The sequence below is a fragment of the Leptinotarsa decemlineata genome, unplaced genomic scaffold (genome assembly GCF_025532065.1).
Source record: "Leptinotarsa decemlineata unplaced genomic scaffold, Ldec_3_MD MMD2_tig00026336_RagTag_RagTag, whole genome shotgun sequence".
In the NCBI taxonomy this organism is placed as follows: Eukaryota; Metazoa; Arthropoda; class Insecta; order Coleoptera; family Chrysomelidae; genus Leptinotarsa; species Leptinotarsa decemlineata.
Window position 1 is genome coordinate 3,109,570 of NW_027412692.1, and position 6,848 is coordinate 3,116,417.

The 6,848-nt window shown below is 38.1% G+C and overlaps 1 long non-coding RNA gene across 1 annotated transcript; it reads right to left on the reverse strand.

The window, feature by feature from the left end:
• Nucleotides 1-5,122: 5,122 nt before the first annotated feature.
• LOC111503880 (uncharacterized) lies at nt 5,123-6,163 on the reverse strand. The gene is made up of 3 exons (XR_012467452.1): nt 5,969-6,163; nt 5,755-5,915; nt 5,123-5,693 (listed from the first exon to the last, which is right to left on the reverse strand). It is a non-coding gene; the product is annotated as an uncharacterized lncRNA (long non-coding RNA).
• Nucleotides 6,164-6,848: the final 685 nt, after the last annotated feature.

Here is a 6,848-nt window from a genome sequence, read left to right on the forward strand (position 1 = left end):
CAAATAATATTAATTCCTTAATGCTATGGTGTGTGCAATATTTTTCGTTAGTCCATTTTTAGCTAACAGAAAAAATCTGGGTGGTTTGTCCACTAGAGACCATGCCACGTATAATTGGTGTGATCAAATCCAAGCCACAAACGGATACTTTTTGGCCTTGGGACTTATTAATAGTCATTACAAATGCTGATCTAATTGGCAATTGCACACGTTTAATATGAACTGGCCCATCTGTAGGTATAATAGAAATATTCGTGGTACTTGCCAATCAAAATGTTGGCTTCGAAAACGTTTCTCATTAATTTTTCAATGATTGTGTGCCGTTGCACAGCCATGGTGGATTCGAATTACGGAGCGATGCAACCTTCAGATATAAATTATACGGTGCCACATCACAAAAAAATTGAAACAATAAATGTTATTCAAAAAATATTACTAAAAAAGTTTGGTGTGGAACACTCTTATCACTTAGAAGTATGCAAAATAGATTGAAACCTATTATCCTCAGACGTACCCAATATTCATATGTAATTTCATGAAAATCGGTTAAGCAGTTTCCGAGGCAACTGACACTGTGACACGAGAATTTTGTATATTAGATGTTCTCACTCCCTCCTCAAGATACTCTCATGCATCTTTCGACGCTATTGGCGCAATGGTTCAGGGTACAATTTAGAATTTCAGAAAGATGTCCAAATTTGATATAATAAGTCTACGAGTTCTGTGGATGAACTTGAGAAAGAATAACTGGATCCCAAGTAGACGACTTGAGTACTTTTACGATTTTGAGGAACCTTCATTATCTTGAATGTGTCACAGATAAGTCTAAAATAGAACAGGTCTGGATAATTTCTTTTGGGGACCGTTTGTTAGTCATATTAACTATTTGAGGTTAAATGTTATAACTGTCGAAGTTAACAAGTATTTTCAATGGTCATTTCGGACCACCTGCTCCTCGAATCCGTGAAAAGTAGCGATAACTTAAAAAATTACAATCGTACTTCCGCCTCAGCGACCGTGGTGGAAAGAATGAAGATATTTTATCCAGGTCCCCGATCTCCGCTCTGGCAATTTGTCCAAGAAGTCGGCCGGCAGCAGCTCCTCCTCTAAGATTCATCCTGTATTCCCTCGGGACCTGCCTAACTATGGCCGTTCCGCACCCACCCATCTCTATAATAAACATCTATCACTGTGTTTACTTTTCACTTCTTACTTACACACAGCTCCAGGTTGCCTTCGGATAAAAGTTTATGCTCACTGGAAAGCCCATTTTGAAGTTATCTCTGAAAATGAACGACGTTAATAGTACGAGGTTCACAAAATACCTATATATACAGTGCATTTCATTTAAAACGATCCACCGTGAATAACTTTTGGAACAATGATTTTCAGGAAAAATAAGAAAACAGGTCAACAATTATACATGAGGCCACATTCTGAAATAGCCGTTCTAGAGACAACAAAATCTGATGACTCGACAATGAGAAAAAAAATGTTTATAGTAAATGTTCAAAACGTTTCCAACAACTTCCATATAATGGTACAAACGAGCTTCCTTTACCGCCCTCACATGGTTGAGAATCTCGGGAGTTATTTCTCTGCAATGCCTCATGATATTCTCTCTCATATCTTCTAATATTGTTGATTCTATCTCATACACTTTAGACTACAAATGACTCCATGGAGAGAAATTTGCAGGAGTGAGATCCGGAGACCTTGGTGGCCATTCTGTAGGACCCCTTCTGTCAATCCAGCGACCAGGAAAATGATCATCCAAAAATTGTCACACTGGACTTGCATAATGAGGAGGTGCACCATCCTGCTGAAAAACTATTTCGTTTTCAAATAAATTTATATCCTCCTTAAATACCCTATTGAAGCACGGTATTATTAGATTATCCAACATATCCAAATATTTATCACTAGTCAAATAAAAAAGGATAAATTACTCAACAAAAAATTGAAATAATGACTATTGGCACCATCTTGCGGTAACATCAAAACTGCTACAGTTAGTTTAAAAGAATTTCTGAGATGACCAACAATTCATGGTATAAAAGAATTTCTGAGATGACCAACATTAATTCATAGACATCTTATTCATTTTGTATTACTGGCATTTGATGTTACTCACAAAACAGCAATGACATGCGACATTGTTACGTGAAATTTGATATTTCAAAACATATTATGCCTCAAAATTAACTACTTTGTAGCTACTACTAATCATAACTTCTAGTAGATGTTTTCCTGAAAAATTGATTACTTTTGGTAAGCCACAGTGTTTCTCATTAATTAGTACAAACTGTTGATTAGCCATACCTTATCACACACTAGTATTCCGGAACAAAATGTTGTTAATCTTAGTTCATTTATCTTAGTAAATGTTCGATTTGGTCATCTCTTCATCCTCAGCTATATATTCGGGGCCTTTTTAATGCATCTTCTCACTGTATTATTGTATTTATATTTGTAGTTGACTGTAGTGACTTAGTCGTCTTCATGGCCCAGTATTTTGAATCCAAGTCTGAAGAACGTAGTTACCCATCCATTACAAAGTTCTATAATACTGGGGACACGACTTCCTTCTAAGAACAACCCATTGCTACCGTGCTACTGTTTTATCAATCTTTCTGCGGTTTGTCTCGGTTATCTCTGATCTCGTCGATACCTGAATGGCCGATTTTGAAGTAATATCACCGAATGTGCCCTCAATACTCATGAAAGCAGCTAAAAATATTTTTTGTTCTTGTAATTATATTCTGTTTTTCCATGATCCGACATACTCCGATATAACCTAACCTATACACATAGTATTCTCCATTCAGTAGCCAGTGGTACGTGATATGCCGCTTTCAATGATTTTCTCAGGTCTCGGAATAAGTATCCATGTTTTAGACATGCATATCAAAGCCGAACTTGCCTGAAGAATATACGTAGTTTTTTAATGGAAGTTTTGGTGCTTCTTGCCACATTACTGGATATGCCGTCTGGTCAAAAAGCCGTTTTGTCCATATACTTTCTCATTCAAATACTATCTAGTTACTTTGTATAGTTGAAATAAGTCTGACATTCATTAAGGCCTTTTCAAATCTGCCGTTTCATGTTCCACCAACCAATGCTCCCTGGACGCTAATCTTTATTCTGAATTTGTATGATACTATTGTTAGATCTAGAGGCTGGAAAATTCACAGAGAGAGCTGAGCTACAGTCTCTTCTACAGTGTGTCTGTACTCCGAGGTATTACTTTAAGATTTGGTATAGAAAGATTTTAGCTTTTTGATTCTCCATCTTGATACAAAAATAATGTGTGAATTACTTTTTTTAAATTTATTGCATTCTTTCTTTGGAAGATTCTCACATTTTTTACAACAAAATGGAGAAGTAAAAAGCCAAAATCTTTCCCAAAAAATGTATCTCTCCTGAAAATATACCCCTTTCAATTAATACTTTACGATTATTTATTGAGACCTCAAATTTCTTTTAGTTTCTAGTATAAACTTAAGTTTTTGGCTTCTCAATAAGTCTTTCTCAAATTTATTCACGACTATGTTATATTTAGTTAGGAAGCCAGGTCTCTCATATCTAATTTTCTTGCACTTCGAAAGTTTTTCTAGTTCTCCTCTGGTATCTGTAGAGTAGGGAGGGTAAGTGAAGACTCACAGCACTTAGGCCACATGTGACCCATTGTACATCCTCCCTAGGAGTTGTCCTCCAAGGTCGTCGTCCATCCTGTCCCTTCCAGGAAGGTGAACAGGTCACTAGGAGACATCTCCTTTATATTGGCAGGTATAGGCCAAGACTCGCCAAACACACACTCTCTTTGGCAACTTTGAGGTATCTCACGGTGGCCTCCGCGAAGGTTTTGGAAGGTGCAGCGTTTGAAAGGTGCAGGTTTTTTTGGAAGGTGCAGCGACATTACTGTTACTGCGCGGCTTCTTGAACCTTCTTGGGGTTCCCTCCGAGGAGGTGCACAAGTGATGGAGCTTTCCTGCAGGGGCAGCCGGTTCCTTGCCTTTATTCAAGGCGCCCGCCGCAGGAAGTGCCCTTGCTGTTGGAGGTGATCTGCTGCGGCATTCCAAGCGGTAGATTGGGGTGGACATTTCTGTTCTTTCCCAGCCACGGCCTTAGATTGAGGTGAGCACTTCTGTTCAGCCTCGGGATTGGTTTTCGTTTTTGTTTTTCCTGTTGTTTCATTCATGTGTGTTCCCACGAGTAGCAAGGGAAGAGTTGGTCACCTCTGGCAGAGCACCGCATTACCAGAGGTAGGCTTATTACAATGAGGTTTCACCCAGTTCCCCAAGGGGATCGTTCGTGACCGCATATCACCCTGCGGCCATTCAGCTGAGGGCACGATTCCTTACGCCTTAGCTTGGATAGGCTGGTACACGGTGGCATATTTTACAAAGGCTTTTGGGAGGTTTTAGTTCCCCTCACCCTACTTATTTCTCCCACTGACCAGGAATCCGGCGACCCGGTCTGTAAGGCTACATTGGCTTCCCGGACAGGGCTTCCAGTCCCCTGGCCGTTTCCCTATCCGCCACCTGGGAACGCGCCCGATAGGTAGCCCAACCCACGGGAGCTTTTCTAGTTTTTGTCTCATCAATGCCAGATCTTCATTCCAACAGAAATATTTCTGTTTGATCTCTGACTAGTTATGAAAGGATATTCAGTGTAATAGCTCCATCTAATAAGTGTGCTACCTACTATAAATCTACAAACATTCATTTCAAACCCCGTCAAAATTTCCAAGTCTGCCTTGTAGGCTCCCAGTTTGTTGTAGCGAATGTTCAAGGTAACATTTTCCAGGTTTTTACTGTTTCATGAGAAAGTTAAGTAATAGTGTTGATTGTGGCAAGCCAATTTGAATCAATTAGTGATTTATGTTTTTTGATGAATTAAACTAATTTTGATTCTTGAAGCTCATTCCTGTAGCTGGTTTGTGACAACCAACAACCATATCAGTAATAATCACACCCTTTTTTAGTAACAAAATGTTCTACAGCGTAGATCGTAGCTTAAAAGACACACTGTATGGAAATGAGTTTTTGATACTAACTTTTTTTTTCACTTTAACAAATTACGTCTCGAAACCGATAAAGTGTGAAATAAAAAGCTAAGCTTGGTTTTTTACTGAAGTAGAATATTATTTTGTTCTTTGAGAATAACCAAAATAAAATATTTTTCAAGTATTTCAGGGAAAAGGACTGTAGACCTTTCCACTCCGTGTTATTTTCTTTCCCTCCCCAAACGTCGTTGAAAGTGATTTCGAGAAAATATCTCCTAATTTTGGCTCACGCACAAGTCTTTTCACACCCTTCAGGCCCCTCAGGTATTTTTTCCCTCTTTTATTGAATGGTTTTGTATCTCCGCTTGAATTCGACACATTTTTTTTATCATCGTTTTTAACTTCGCCATTTGATTCTGTTGCAAATGCTTCATTGCTATAAATCAAATCACAGGAATTTTGATTGGTAATATCTATCTCAGAAATTTCTCTGGATGATGATGATCCCTTGAGCTGTCCTTTAGGAAAACTAACTTGGAAAGTATCTTTAGGAAGGAGAAGACATGGGTTCATGTTGGTAATGGATTCGGAGAGTTGCTTCGCAACTCTGTAGACGGCGTCCGTACAGTTTTTTCGGCGACCCCATGCGTTCCTGAGGAACCAAGATTTATTTTTCGGACGGTGTCTAAAAAATAAAATGAACCACTTCAAAACAACACAAGTATTTTCATTCACTGTGTACGTACTGTATGGAATTCCTAGATGAATTCACCCAACTTTTTGGAAGATGCCCTCTGCCAATTTTAACCAGCGTTCCTTTCCTCAGGTGATTGTACAAGTAACATAGAGCTCCAGAAAAAACAAGAAGAGTGGATGGATGTGGAATTTGACTGACTGGGAGGACAGGCTGGAAACAATCTAATGACAATCTAAAAGATACAAAAAAATCAACGTACTCACTATTTGACCAGTTATGGTGTCTACTACCCTTCTTAAGACTACAGTACAAACTGCCAGAGATATACTTCCAGGAATCATTGCTGTCCGGATGAGCAAAAAATTTGGATTGTTTATGATATGTTCAATTTAGAATACATTTGAAGTAATTCAAATAATTTTACAACTGTCATATCAGCCATGTCAAATTTCTGTGATTGAAATATTTGCAAGTGATCTTGGTATGCCATAACTATTTCCGACTACATGACATCTCAGATGACATACAGGGAGTCTATAAAATATTGCTTCCTTCTGCTTCCAATGAAACTCAACTGTTTGTTTATTGAAAACCTCGTGAATTTCACTGGTTCAGACTTCCATTGTCTAATATATAAAATTATTTGAAATCCCTGAAACAACTAAAAAAAGAAGAATTAAAAATGAATAGCTGAAAATAACAATTATATTAAGCCAAAAAATAATCCGAAATTGAATAATAGTGAAATAAAATACAACTAAAAATAGAACGAATAAACAAAAAATTAGAAATAAAGAAAAAAAAATGAAAATAAAAATAAAAAGCCACGTTAGGTTAGTTCACGACTTTTCGATTGTTAGTATCTACAATCGTCTTCGGGTGATGACTGGACTGATTCCTCTGAGAGATGACTATTTATGGGTAGTTCGAGTACTTTCACTCATCCCCGCTTTCTATTTTTTCCGCTTCACTGGTTCAGTGGGAGATGACCGTTTGGCGGGGGTTGGCCATTTTTCGCTTGATAATGGGTTTCCATATGTTGCGTATCTCTACGCTAGCTTGGCTGAATACGTTGTTGGACAACATGTATGCGGCTTCCTTGGATTTTCTCCTGAACCAATGTTGCTCTCTGTGTATGATCTC